A 14,793-nucleotide genomic window follows, 5' to 3' on the forward strand; every position below is an offset into this window, starting at 1 on the left:
GATCTGGCATTGAAAAAATGCAATTGACATACTGAAGAATGCATCAGAGTCTCTTAGTAGCAGAATCAATCAAGCAGAGGAAATAATTAGTGAGCTTGAAGATAGGCTATTTGAACATATATAGTCAGAGGAGACAAAGGAAAAAAGAATAAAAAGAATGAAGCATGCTTACAATGGCTAGAAAATAACCTCAAAAGGGCAACTCTAAGAGTTATTGGCCTTAAAGAGAAAATAGAGAGAGAGATAGGGGTAGAAAGTTTATTCAAAGGGATAATAGCAGAGGATATCCCAAACCCAGAGAAAGATATCAGTATTTAAGTACAAGAAGGTTGTAGAACACCAAGAAGATTTAACACAAAGAAGACTACGTCAAGGCATTTAATAATCAAACTCCCAAAGGTCAAGGATAAAGAAAGGATCCTAAAAGCAGCAAGTGAAAAGAAACAAATAGCACACAATGGAGCTCTAATACGTCTGGCAGCTGACTTTTCAGTGGAAACCTTATAGGCCAGGAGAGAGTGACATGACATATTTAACATGCTGAAGGAAAAAAACTTTTACCCTAGAATAGTAGATCAGGTGAAAATAGCTTTCAGACATGAAAGAGAAATAAAGACTTTCTCAGACAAACAAAAGCTGAGGGATTTCATCAACACCAGACCTGTCCTATAAGAAATGCTAAAGGGAGTTCTTCAATCTGAAAGAAAATGATGTTAATGAACAATAAGAAATCATCTGAAGATACAAAACTCATTGGTAATTGTAAGTACACAGAAAAACACAGAATATGATAACATTGTGATTGTGATGTGTAAATTACTCATATCTTAAGTAGAAAGACTAAAAGGTGAAACCACCAAAAATAACTGCAGCAACTTTAAAGACATAGGTAGTATAATAAAATATAAACAGAAACAACAAAAAGTTAAAAAGTGGGGAGATAAAGTTAAACTACAGAGATTTTATTAATTTTATTTTTGCTCATTGTTAATTTGTTTATGGTATCAGTGTTAAGTTATCATGAGTTTAAAGTAATGGGTTATAAGATACTGTTTAAAAGCCTCATGGTAACCTCAAAACACAATGAACACATAAAAATAAAAAGCAAAAAAAATTAAAATATGTCATCAGAGAAAATCACTTTCACTAAAAGGAAAATAGGAAGGAACAAAAGAAGGAAGAGTAACTACAAAACAACCAGAAAACAAATACCAAAATTATAGGAGTAAGTCCTTACTTATCAATAATAACTGAATGTAAATGGAATAGGCTCTCCAATCAAAAGACATAGAGTGACTGAATGCATTTTTCTAAAAAAAGCAAACCCCATGATCTGTTTACAAGAAACACACTTCACCTATAAAGATGCACATAGACTGTAAAGGATGGAAAAAAATATTCCATGCAAATGGAAACCAAAAGAAGAGTGAGAATCACTGTAGCAGACAAAATAGATTTCAAGACAAAAACTATAAAAAGAGACAAAGAAGGTGATCATATAATTATAAAGGAGTTAATTAAGCAAGAGGATATAACAGATGTAAATATATATGCACCCAACAGTGGAGCACCCAGATTATGTAAAGCAAACATTATTAGAGCAAAAGAGAGAGATAGACCCCAACAGAATAATAGCTGGAGACTTCAGCATCCCTCTTGCATCATTGCACAGAACATCCAGACAGAAAATCAACAAAGAAACACTGGACAAGAAAAAGAAATAAAAGGCATCCAAATGGGAATGAAAGAAGTCAAATTACCCTTGTTTACAGATGATATAATCTTATATTTGGAAAAATCTAAAGACTTCACCAAAAAACTATGTGAACTGATAAACAAATTCAGTAAAGTTTCAGGATATAAAATCAACATATAAAAATCATAGCATTTCTATATGCCAACAGCAAATGATCTGAAAAAGAAATTAAAAAGTAATCCCATCTATAATAGCTACAAATAAAATTAAATACCTAGGAGTTAACCAAAATGAAAGATTTCTACCATGAAAACTATAAAACATTTATGCAAGAAATTGAAGAGGACACAAAATATAGAAAGATATTCCATGTTCATGAATTGGAAGAATCAACTTTGCTAAAATTCCATTCTACCCAAAGCAATCTACAGATTCAATGCAATCCCTATCAAAATACAAACAATATTCTTCACAGACATAGAAAAGACAATCCTGGCCGGGCGCGGTGGCTCATGCCTGTAATACCAGCACTTTGGGAGGCCGAGGCAGGCAGATCACCTGAGGTCGGGAGTTCGAGACCAGCCTGACCAACATGGAGAAACCCCCATCTCCACTAAAAATACAAAATTAGCCAGGCATGGTGGCCCATGTCTGTAATCCCCGCTACTCAGGAGGCTGAGGCAGGAGAATTGCTTGAACCCAGGAAGCAGAGGTTGTGGTGAGCCGAGATCGTGCCATTGCACTACAGCCTGGGCAATAAGAGCAAAACTCCATCTCAAAAAAAAAAAAAAAAAAGAAAGAAAAAAGAAAAGAAAAGACAATCTTAAAATTTATGTGAAACCACAAAAGACCAAGAAGAGACAAATCTATCCTGAGCAAAAAGAATAAAACTAGAGGAGTCACATTACCTGGCTTCAAATTATATCTCAGAGCTATAGTAACACAAACAACATGGTACTGCCATAAAATAGACACATAGATCAATGGAACAGAATAGAGAATCCAGAAATAAATCCATACAGCCATGGTGAACTCATTTTCAACAAAAGTGCCAAGAACATAGATTGAGGAAAAGACAGTGTCTTCAATAAACAGTGCTGGAAAAACTGGATATCCATATATAGAAGAATGAAACTAGACCCGTATCTCTCACCATATACAAAAATCAAATCCAAATAAGGCAGGGACACAGGTGGAGCCATGGGTAGGCTGTGTGGGGAGAGCCAGGCCAGGCAGGGTCCTCTAGTGTGCTAGTCAGCATGAGGAGATGGCAGGGCACGGTAGCTGATGCCTGTAATCCTAGCACTTTGGGAAGCCAAGGAAGGAGGACTGCTTGAGCCCAGGAGTGTGAGACCAACCTGGGCAATATATAGAGACCCTGTCTCTACAACAACAACAATAACAAATTAGCAGGGCGTGGTGGTGGTGGTGCATGCCTGTAGTTCACAGTGAGCTGTGATCATGCCACTGCACTCCAGTCTGGGTGACACAGCGAGACCCTGTCTCAATTTTTAAAAATAAATAAATAAAGAAGAAGAACGTGGAACAAATAAGGAGATAAAAGAATTCAACTTAGAGCCTGAGGAATTCAGCTCAGTTCCAGGCAGCTGGAGCATACCAGAGTAAAGGAACCAAGTCCCAGGCAGCAGCTACCCCCAACTCTACTTTGGTTTTGAGCAGTTTTCCTGACATAGATGGAAAAAGAACAAGCAGGCCCATCCACGTACTAGAGAAGTCAGAAGAATATTAGGTTTTCTGGAAAGAAAAAAAAAAACAACAAAAAAACAGTTCCTATGAGTTCTGGGGTTGACTATTTTAACAAAAGTGAGCCAGTCCTTTTTTTTTTTTTTTGAGATGAAGCCTCCCTCTGTCGCCCAAAGCTGCAGTGCAGAAGTTGGATTACTTGATATGTACTGGAGATTGAGGCCTGCAGCTGCAGTTGCCCGCTATTTCAGGCATACAATTCATCTTGTAAACAGATGACATAAATCTACAGTGTCTATAAATACATTTACAGTACTGTAAACGTATTTTTCTCTTCCTTAAGATTTTCTTAATTACATTTTCTTTTCTCTAGGTTACTTTATTGTAAGAATACAGTACAAGCATATAAAATATGTGTTAATCAACTATTTACATTATCCATAAATAGTCATCAGAAAGCTATTAGTAGTCAACTTAGGCTAACCCTAACCCCTGCATTGTTCAAGGGTCAACTGTAGTTCTTACAGCTATTAAAAGCATCAGAGTTGTTCCCATTGTGCCAATTGGGCTGTAGTAAGAAACACAGAGTAGCAATGCTCCTGGAAGTTTTTGGTGTCTGTCTCCAGGGACATACGAACAAAGAGATTCTGAAGGATTCCACACGATATCCCTTCTGAAAGGTTCTTGAGTAACACTTGAGAGTAACATTTGTGAGTGTGTTGGTTTTCCCCAAGAAAGCTTATTTTTAGAAATTTTACCTAAACTTGCTCTATTTTACATTATTATCACTAAGATCATAATCACAACTTTTATCTAATTTTTTTTTTTTTTTTTTTTTTTTGAGACAGAATCTTGCTCTGTCACCCAGGCTGGAGTGCAATGGTGTGATCTTGGCTCACTGCAACCTCTGCCTCCCAGGTTCAAGCGATTTTCCTACCTCAGCCTCCCAAGTAGCTGGGATTACAGGCATCGGCCACCACGCAAGGCTAATTTTTGTATTTTTAGTAGAGACGGGGTTTCACCATGTTAGTCAGGCTGCTCTCGAACTCCTAACCTCAGGTGATCACCCGCCCACCTTGGCCTCCAGAAGTGCTGAGATTACAGGCGTGAGCCACTGTGCCCAGCCTTTTTTTTTTTTTTTTTTTTTTTTTGAGACGGAGTCTCGCTGTGTCGCCCAGGCTGGTGTGCAGTGACACGATCTCGGCTCACTGCAAGCTCCGCCTCCCGGGTTCACGCCATTCTCCTGCCTCAGCCTCCCGAGTAGCTGGGACTGCAGGCGCCCGCCACCACGCCCGGCTAATTTTTTTTTTTATATTTTTAGTAAAGACGGGGTTTCTCCATGTTAGCCAGGATGGTCTCCATCTCCTGACCTCGTGATCCGCCCGCCTCGGCCTCCCAAAGTGCTGGGATTACAGGCGTGAGCCACCGCGCCCGGCCCAGCCTAATATTATTTTTTAAACCGTGGTTTATTGCAAGCTGCTGACCCTGAGCATACAACAGGAATAAAGCAAAGAAAACTAGGAAAATATGTAAATTTTGACAAGTATAAAGTGCAGACGAGCATTGAAAAGAAAGAGACAAAAGTGATTGTATATAACTAGTAATGTGTACATTTTAAAATGTTTCATTTTGTACCATAAATTTGTTTTAAGATGATTGCTTTTTAAAAAACATTTAGGCCAGGCATGGTGGCTCACGCCTATAATCTCAGCACTTTGGGAGGCCGAGGTGGGCTGATCACCTGAGGTCAGGAGTTCGAGACCAGCCTGGCCAATATGGTGAAACCCTGCCTGTCTCTACTAAAAATACAAAAATGAGCCGGGCATGGTGGCGGGCACCTGTAGTCCCAGCTACTCAGGAGGCTGAGGCAGGAGAACTGCTTGAACCTGGGAGGCAGAGGTTGCAGTTAGCCAGGATCGCCCCACTGCACTCCAGCCTGGGTGACAGAGCGAGACTCTGTCTCAAAAAAAAAAAAAAAAAAATTTAAACTTTTATACTAAGAAAAGCTTTTACAATCCCAAGTTGAGGTTTTAGTCCTTAGGTTAACATTTTGGTGCATATTACATCAGGCTTTTTTCCTTTGTTTATATTATCTGCTTATCTATATAAAGATATAGATATAATTTTACATATAGACATATATAACTATATTTTAATATATAATTACATGTAGTTACACACATAATATATAATAATTATATATAATTATGTAGTTACACACAGTTTTATTTATATAATTTTTACACATCACTTTTAATAAAATAACAACATACTCTATAAATACACAATCCGGTTTTTTGGGTTTTTTTGAGATGGAGTCTCGTTCTGTCGCCCAGACTGGAGTGCAGCAGTGCAATCTCAGCTCACTGCAACCTCCACCTCCCAGATTCAAGTGATTCTCCTGCCTCAGCCTCCGGAGTAGCTGGGACTACAGGCGCCTGCCACCACGCCCAGTTAATTTTTTTGCATTTTTAGTAGAGATGGGGTTTCACCTTGTTGCCCAGGCTGGTCACGAATTCCTGAGCTCAGGCAATCTGCCCGCCTCAGCTTCCCAAAGTGCTGGGATTACCGGCATGAGCCACGTTGCCCAGCCTAATACTGCATTTTTACATTTGTTTTATTTCTCTTGACTGTGAATGGGGCCCATGTAAGATCTGTTTGTGTGTATAATAAGTTCTTATAAATTTTAACTTTTTAAAATAGATTTGTGTATTATGTTAGTGAATGATAGCTGGTAACTGCATATATCTTATGCATTGATGACATGCCTTTTTCTTAACTTTTTGGATATGTCTAGGCTATGCAGTTCATTTGTCAGTCTTTTGAAACTGTCACAGATAAAAATTTTCCAATATATTTATTGAAAAAAATTCATGGCCAGGTGTGGTGGCTCACACCTGTAATCCCAGCACACTGGAAGGCGGAGGCAGGTGGATCACTTGAGGTCAGGAGTTCAAGACCAGCCTGGTCAACATAGCAAAAACCCGTCCCTACTAAAAATACAAAAAAAAATTAGCTGCACGTGAGGGCACACGCCTGTAATCCCAGCTATTTGGGAGGCTGAGGTAGGAGAATCACTTGAACTCGGGAGGCAGAGGTTGTAGTGAGCAGAGACCACGCTACTGCACTCCAGCCTAGACAACAGAGTGAGACCCTGTCTCAAAAAAGCAAAAAACAAACAAACAAACAAAATCACATATTTTGAAACTGCACAGTTCCAATCCACGTTGTTCAAGGGTCAAGTGTATATGGAATGATCACAGGTTCTACTTGTAAATTATTCTTCTTGCTTTTGTCATCCAGTCTAGAGTCCCTATGTGCTTCTGGATCTGGCGTACCACAGATAGTACACAGGCTTTTAAATCCCTGTGGGAGTTTATCAAAGTCTGACAGTTGATAACCAAGGTGAGTGATCCTAGAGTATCATAACGTGATTCTCTAGGTTATATGAGGTAAGGGGAGGAGTGGCAAGGAGAGTGTGCACTCAACAATGCTAACTTCGTAATATCAAGTAGGCACGATAGGCTGATTATGGCCTAATTTAATGCTCAAATTCTTCAATAATTTAGTTTTTCCTTCTGGATTATGACCATTTGGGGAGCAGGTTTTATTAGAAATTAACAAACACAATAGTAAGCTTAAATATAGGCTTTCTTCCAGTCAGTTTAGGTAGAGCTGGTAACTGGCATTTATTTGAATAATTTTGCAAAGACCGATGATTTTCGTAACTAATAATTAATCCCTTCTCATTTGTATAGTGGTTAGTAAGAGGGGGAAAATAAAAATAATAATCTCCCTGCTTCTCATAGATTTTTCCTAAAAAAAAAAAAAAAGAAAGAAAGAAAAAAACTTTCCCACCTCCCTCCACCTCCTGCTGAAAAAAAAGAAGGGCTGGGCGCGATGGCTCATGCCTGTAATGCCAGCACTCTGGGAGGCTGAGGCGGGCGGATCACAAGGTCAGGAGATCGAGACCATCCTGGCTAACATGGTGAAACTTCGTCTCTACTAAAAATACAAAAAATTAGCCAGGCGTGGTGGCGGGCGCCTGTAGTCCCAGCTACTCGGGAGGCTGAGGCAGGAGAATGGTGTGAACCCAGGAGGCAGAGCTTGCAGTGAGCAGAGATCACGCCACTGCACTCCAGCCTGAGCGACAGAGCAAGACTCCGTCTCAAAAAAAAAAAAAAAAAAAAAAGAACAAAAGAAATGCCTTTTTCCTTCATTCCAACAAAACAAAACAAATTCTATAACCAATTCCTGGTTAGAAATGTAGCGCATACTACATGTTAGGTGTGGCAAATGACTTTTCTTTTGTTTACTATTGTTTTAATCATGTGTCAGGGTGGAGAGAAACAACTTTAAATGGAAGAAGGAATTGTGTAGTCACCACCCACATCTTCTCAAGCATTGGTGGAAGCCTCAGCCTAAGTGGATATTTGGGATCCATTCTCCAAGTAGCAACTGGAATGTGCTAGCAGCCACTTTCACATTAATGGGAGAACTGTTATAGCCCTTGAGTGAAAGCATGGCTTATTTCACCTAGTATCCCTGGTGCCAGGCTTAGAGCAGGAGGTCAAAAAGTTAGCAGATCAGAAGTTTTGCTTGTAAATTATTCTGCTTCTTTTTTCATCCAGTCTTAGAGCCCCCCAAAATGCACTCTTGGATCTGGTGCACTGTTGTTGGTACGAACAGTAAATCACAGGCTCTACCTAAACAGCTAATGAATGAACAAAACATCTTATATAAAAGCTCCATCTTAACAGAAGTTTAAAAAAGTTCTGTGTTGGTGAGAGTTGGAGGAAAAAGTGTACTCCCAAACATATTATTGGGGAAATGTAAATTGTTTAAGTCCTGTGTAATTTGGCAATGACCATTACAATTAAAAATGTATATACCCTGTGACCCAGCAAAGTCTCTTCTGCTAATTCATCCTGCACAAAAACTCTCATATATGCGCAAAGAAAAGAATAGTCATTACAGCATTCTTTGTAATAGTAAAAGACTAGAAACAACTTAAATGTCTCTTCAATAGAGAACTGGTGAAATAAATCATGGCATATACGGGTAATAGGATTCTGTGCTGATGTTAAAAGGAATAAGAATTATACAGGTTGACATGGACTGACCTCCAAGATAATACTGTTAAGTAAACAAAGTCAAGTACAAAATCACTTGTTCAGTATGTTACAGCTTATGTAAATAACAATAATGGGGGGAAGGAATATAAATATATGTTTCTATTTGAAAAGACTATCTCTGGAAGGTTACATAAGAAACTGGTAACAGTAGTTCAATTTGGGGAGAGGAACTGAGGAATTGGGAGGATTGAAAGAGGAGAAAGGGAGCTTTGTTTTTCACTGTTGTGTCATTTCAGTTTCTAGCTGTATGTATACCATTTAAAATTATTAAAATAAAAATGTCCAAAGTAAATATTTTAAAATTGATTTCCAAAAAGAATAATGCTTTTTTTTTTTTTTTTTTTTTTTTTTTGAGACAGCGTTTCTCTCTGTATCCTAGGCTGGAGTGCAGTGATGCGATCCTGGCTCACTGCACCCTGGACCTCCCAGGTTCAAGTGATCCTCACACCTCAGCCTCTTAAATAGCTGGGACTACATGCATACACCACCAGCCTGGCTAATTTTTTTTATTATTTTTTGTAGAGACAGGGGTCTCACTGTGCTGCCCAGGCTGGCCTTGAACTCCTGGGCTCAAGCAGTTCTCCCACCAGGGCCTTCCAAAGTGCTGGGATTACAGGTGTGAGTCACTGTGCCCAGCCGAGAATGCTTTTTTTTTTTTTTTTTTTTTTGAGACGGAGTCTTGCTCTCTCGCCCAGGCTGGAGTGCAGTGGCGCGATCTTGGCTCAGTGCAAGCTCCGCCTCCCGTGTTCACACCATTCTCCTGCCTCAGCCTCCTGCGTAGCTGGGACTATAGGCGCCCGCCACCACGCCCGGCTAATTTTTTATATTTTTAGTAGAGACGGGGTTTCACCGTGTTAGCCAGGATGGTCTCGATCTCCTGACCTCGTGATCCACCCGCCTCGGCCTCCCAAACTGCTGGGATTACAGGCGTGAGCCACCGCGCCCGGCCCGAGAATGCGTTTTAAGATCCCTAGTGTATTGTGAGTTACATTTGGATCAGAAAAAATAGAGAAGGGGGAATATATCTACATAATCAGTTGTATAAGCATAGAACCACCCTGAAGAGGAGACGGCTAGGGATACAGGTAAAAGGGAAGACTTAGTTCTCTGTATCTTTTTATACTTTTAGATTTACATACATGTCTGTGTATATACATATATAATATATACAGATTATATTATTATATATTATATATAATTGAAATTATTGTTTTTCAAGTTTACTAGAAGCATGGAAGTGGAAAGAGAAAGATATCTTGAAGTAGAAACAGTATACTCAGTAGGTTCAGACAACTCTAGTTTCAAATCCTGACTCTCAATAGCTTTGTGATGTTGGGCAAGCTGGTAAATCTCTGGGCCTCTTCTGCCAAAACCCTCAGAAGGATAAGTCGATTAATGGAAAATATTGTATATAAAGCGTCTTTCCTATGATAGCACATAAAGTTCAGTAATTTGTAGTCATTATTATTGTGTGGCCGATGAAATCCTTTCTATTCCAAAGCAGTTTCAAGTGTTCCAAAGAAGCCATCCTTAGCAAGAACCTTGGACTCAGGAGAGTATTGCTCCTCGAGCTGTGTAACAGCCTTACAACATGGTGTTGCTACTGACCTAGATCAATGAGAAGCCCTGATTTGCCCAAAAGTGGCCCCAAGTGACACAGTGTCACTTTACAGCACCAGTTGATTAAATGTTGGCATTGCTAACTCACATGGTGATTTTCCCCAAAAGCTATATTGAATGAACAAAGAAGAGGTTTTTTTTTTTTTTTTAAAGATAATGAAATAACAATATAGACTCGTACAACTCACCGAGAATTTAGCACCTCATCTTTTTTTCTTTACTTTCTTGTCTGTTCAGGACCATTGTTAATACCATAGCAAACCTATTAGTGTGTTATAAAGTTACCAGCTGTGACCAAACATACTTCTATTTGCTTCTTTGTAGATCTAGGTTACATTATTGAAATGGATAGATCTCTTACTATTCTGATGGCAAACATGTATGAATCTTACCAATCATATTTCTATTGTTGAAAAACCCTATATATGATACCAGGTATTTATCTTTTATCTCAGTAGTGCTTGGATGAGTGTTATACATTTGGAACTTCAGTACACAAAGGATGGTGCTTACAATGACTCCTCATACACACAAAAATGTCAATTTTGAAAATTGCTTTTTACTACTGCCAACTTTATATATTTTGCAGCATGAAACAAAATAATTCTAAATGTACATAAATTTTTGTGTCATTTCTTCCTGACAGATGGATGATAATTTTCTGAATTTGTTTCCTAGCTTGCATAAGCAGCAGTTGCATTTTTTTTTCAATGCTGAACTTAATCAAAGCTGAGACAGAGGATAAGATATGTAACATTTTGTAATGACTGCTGAAATTCCATAACCTGAGTGCTGACAGGGCTGGTGAAGAAAGTAGAGAGGATCCAGCATCACAAGTCCTGGTGGATCATTACAAGAATGGAGGACCAGCGACCCAATGTGGCAAAGCCAATTGTTGCACCTGGGGACACAGAGGAAATTCTTGATGCTTGGATATTACAAATGATTTTTGAAAGGCTCTTTATTTTTGTAAACTGGATTCGGAATCAACCACTGAGCACCTACTCTGGGCTAGATAAATTTATATACCTGTTACTTCAACATCTTTTGTTTTTAGGTTGACATACCTGATATATTGGTTCAGGGGGAAAATTGCAAGCATTGATAGTTTTGATATGCTGTGCCTTTGAGAACTGAAATAACAGACAATAACCTTGAGTTGTTGCGGTTTAATCTGACTAGTTATTGACAACATTAATATAGGCTGAGCCAAGACTTTAGAGAAAACATGTTAGACAACAGGGGAGAAATATCACTACTCAAAAAACCCCAACCCTCATATATTTTATATTTCATAAAGCAGATTTTGCTGGGTTAGTACTTTTGTTTTAATGTACTTTCAACTAGTTTTCCTAAGAATTGAAGATTGGGAGGCCGAGGCAGGTGGATCTCTTGAGGCCAGGAGTTCAAGACCAGCCTGGCCAACATGGTGAAACTCCTTCTCTACTAAAAATACAAAAATTAGCTGGGCATGGTGGCACATGCCTGTAGTCCCAACTACTGGGGAGGCTGAGGCAGGAGAATCACTTCAACCTGGGAGATGGAGGTTGCAGTGAGCCAAGACCATGCCACTGCACTCCAGCCTGGGCTATAGAGCGAGACTCTGTATTACAAAAAAAAAAAAAAAAAAGAATAGAAGAAAACAGCCATACTGTTAAGTCAAAGGAAATAACGTCATTAATATGGAGGATGCCCATCCACCGACATAGTTCTTTTAGAAGGCTGAATAGGTTTTCTTTCTGAACAATCTCATGCTCCAGCAATTCAATATTTCAGGGCCAATAGTCTTAGTGTCCTATTACATTTTTTATTGATTAAAATTTATCAAAGGATTCACAAGTGTGCACTTTTATCTGTGTCAACATGTGATTTGTCCTGAAACATCAGATGTAATGTGAAGTTTATTTCCTTTGAAATTCATTTCAATGGCTTATTATTAAATGAAGCCGTGGTTCCAATGGGACATCAAGAGATTCCAAGCCAACCTGATATTACGAATGAATGAACAAACAAATGATCTGTTTTCTAGTATTTTTCCAAATTATCAAATGGAGCAAAACCTGACTTTAAGCAAAATCATCTGAGTGTCACTTCCATCTTCTTTGTGCTGTCAGATTTACAATTCTCCTGCACAGTTTGGTTACTCCGCACACGGTGCAGGACAGTTTTAAATCTGGGGAGGAGACAGTCCCATCTCAGGCTTTCCAGAGGCTAGAGGGCGTGGTCCTCATCATCAACCCTCTTGAACTGTTTTGTTTTAAGATAAACGCTGAACAAGTGGAACAAATATTTTACTCTCTTTTAGACTAGATAGGTATTTTACTTCTAGGATATATTATCTTCAAACATGAGAGATGTTGGAGATAGTATTGAAGAGATATCAATGTTCAGCGATATCAAAATCTAGTTAATTTGCTGTATATAAATTATTTGGCATTTAAATGCTACATTGATTTAAATGGATAACTGTGTATTATAAACTCACAAATAGCATCTCTTCAATATTTAATTATTAGAAAACATCTCAATATTTTATACTCCAGCTACTAGTCAAACACATCATAAAAACATAGATTGGAAGAAGAAATATTTTGGGGATTTGATATGCAGCTACAGTGACAGCTATAATAATGGGGACAACAGTTAACATAGGGTACTTAATGCACGCTATGCTGGTTATATTACATGTGTTAGCTCAGGTCTGCAAACTCTTCTTGTAAAGGGTCCAGTAATAAATGTATTCTCCAGCTGAGTGGGACACATAGTCTCTGTCTCCCAACTACTCAACTCTACCCTTACAGAGCAAAATAGTCATAAATGAGTAAGTGTGGGCTGTGTCCTAATAAAACTTAGTTTAAGGTCACTGAAGTGTGAATTTCGCATAGTTTTCACATCTCTCTCCTTCTTTCTTTCGTTTTCTTTTTTTTTTTTTTTTCAGGGACTTGCTTTGTCACCCAGGCTGGAGTGCAGTGGGGAGATCACGGCTCACTGAAGCTTTGAACTCCCAGGCTCAAGCAATCCTCTCACCCTAGCCTCCAGAGTAGCTAGGGGGCATGCACCACCATACCCAGATAATTTTAAAATTTTTTGTAAAGACGGGGGTCTCCCTGTGTTGCCCAGGCTGGTCTTGAACTCCTGGCCTCAAGCGATCCTCCTGCTTGGACCTCCCAAAGTGCTAGGATTACAGCTGTGAGCCACCATGCCCAACCTGTCACATATTATTCTTTAAAATATTTTTAAAAATAATTTAAAAACAGAAATAATCATTCTTAGCTCAAGGCCAAAAAAAAAAAAAAAAAAAAAGGCAGTCTTCCCACCTGCTTCCCCTTTTCCCCACCTCCCCTCCCCACCCCACACACAAAAGACTGGATTTGGCCCTAGTGCCATAGTGTGCTGACATCTGCATTATCTCACTGGGTTAATAGGGCTTTTCTAAATGGTCAGATATACTATGATTATATTGTCAAGTGAATGGGAAAGAGTTTTCCCGCTAGCCTTTTTTCCCACCCTACTGCCTCATCACTTTCTGCCACCCTCTGCCACTGAGACTGATGGGGTTTTAGTCAATAGTTTCTAAGGTTAAAAGTAGGCACTGCATGTCTAGACTCTAGACAAGGATCAATTACAAGGATAGGCAGCAATCTTAAGGGTTTGAGCGCTGGAGTGTCCTGATCGGGTTTGGGCGTTTTCACAGATGAAGCTCCCTTGATCAAGAGTGGCAAAGGGACAGAGCAACAAGTTGTTGCAGTAATCTGGGGATAAAGGAAGGTGATCTGGACTAGGCTGGTAGAAATAGGGGACTAAGACAGGCTGTTTTTGGGATGCCTATTTAGGATTGGGTGCTTGCTTGAATGAAGATTGATTAGCTGTTTTAAATACCTCTCACAGGATAAAAGAAATTGATTTTTTTTTTTTTTTTTGAGACAGAGTCTTGCTCTGTCGCCCAGGCTGGAGTGCAGTGGCGCAATCTCGGCTCACTGCAACCTCTGCCTCCCGGGTTCAAGCGATTCTCCTGCCTCAGCCTCCTGCATAGCTGGGACTACAGGCCCGGCTACTTTTCTCATTTTTAGTAGACACAGGGTTTCACTGTGTTGGCCAGGCTGGTCTCGAACTCCTGACCTCGTGATCTGCCCGCCTCGGCCTACCAAAGTGCTCGGATTACACGCATGAGCCACCACGCCCGGCCTGAAATTTTTTTTTTTTTAAAGAAATGAGTAAGTTTTTTAATAGTTTTTAAAGCGCTACCTAGGTTTAGCTGGGATAACGCATAATTTCATTCTTCTTTTACTTACTAATAACCATTTTAAAAATTGCAAGATCCTATCAATTTGTCTGATTTACTGATTCCCCTATCCCAAAGTGGAGCGCAAAATTTTTATTTTTTCAACATAAAAGTTAGTTTAAAATACTTTTTCTGAAGAAAAAAAGAAAGAAATCCGCATTCCCCACAGTCACTGGACAGGAATCTCGGCGTGGAGACACCCGTTCAATTTCCAAGGGTCTACCTTCCCCTACCTGGGTTCCCGCCGCTCCTCAGCGCCCAGACGCACCTCCTAGTCCCGCCCCCATGCTTCTTCCAGCCTTCCTCCTTCTTCTCCCACTGCCTCCGCCCATTCCCTCGCCCACCCGGGAAGCTCC

The 14,793-nt window shown here is 39.5% G+C and overlaps 1 long non-coding RNA gene across 1 annotated transcript in view; it reads right to left on the bottom strand.

Annotated features, from left to right (window-relative positions):
* The window catches only part of LOC134809503 (uncharacterized), a 30,732-nt gene extending 15,939 nt beyond the window's left edge, over nucleotides 1-14,793 (bottom strand). The window contains exon 1 of the long non-coding RNA XR_010155386.1: nucleotides 14,671-14,793. This is a non-coding gene — a long non-coding RNA (uncharacterized LOC134809503). The remainder of the gene's footprint in view (nucleotides 1-14,670) is intronic.

This window comes from Pan troglodytes, chromosome 2, assembly GCF_028858775.2.
Source record: "Pan troglodytes isolate AG18354 chromosome 2, NHGRI_mPanTro3-v2.0_pri, whole genome shotgun sequence".
NCBI lineage: Eukaryota > Metazoa > Chordata > Mammalia > Primates > Hominidae > Pan > Pan troglodytes.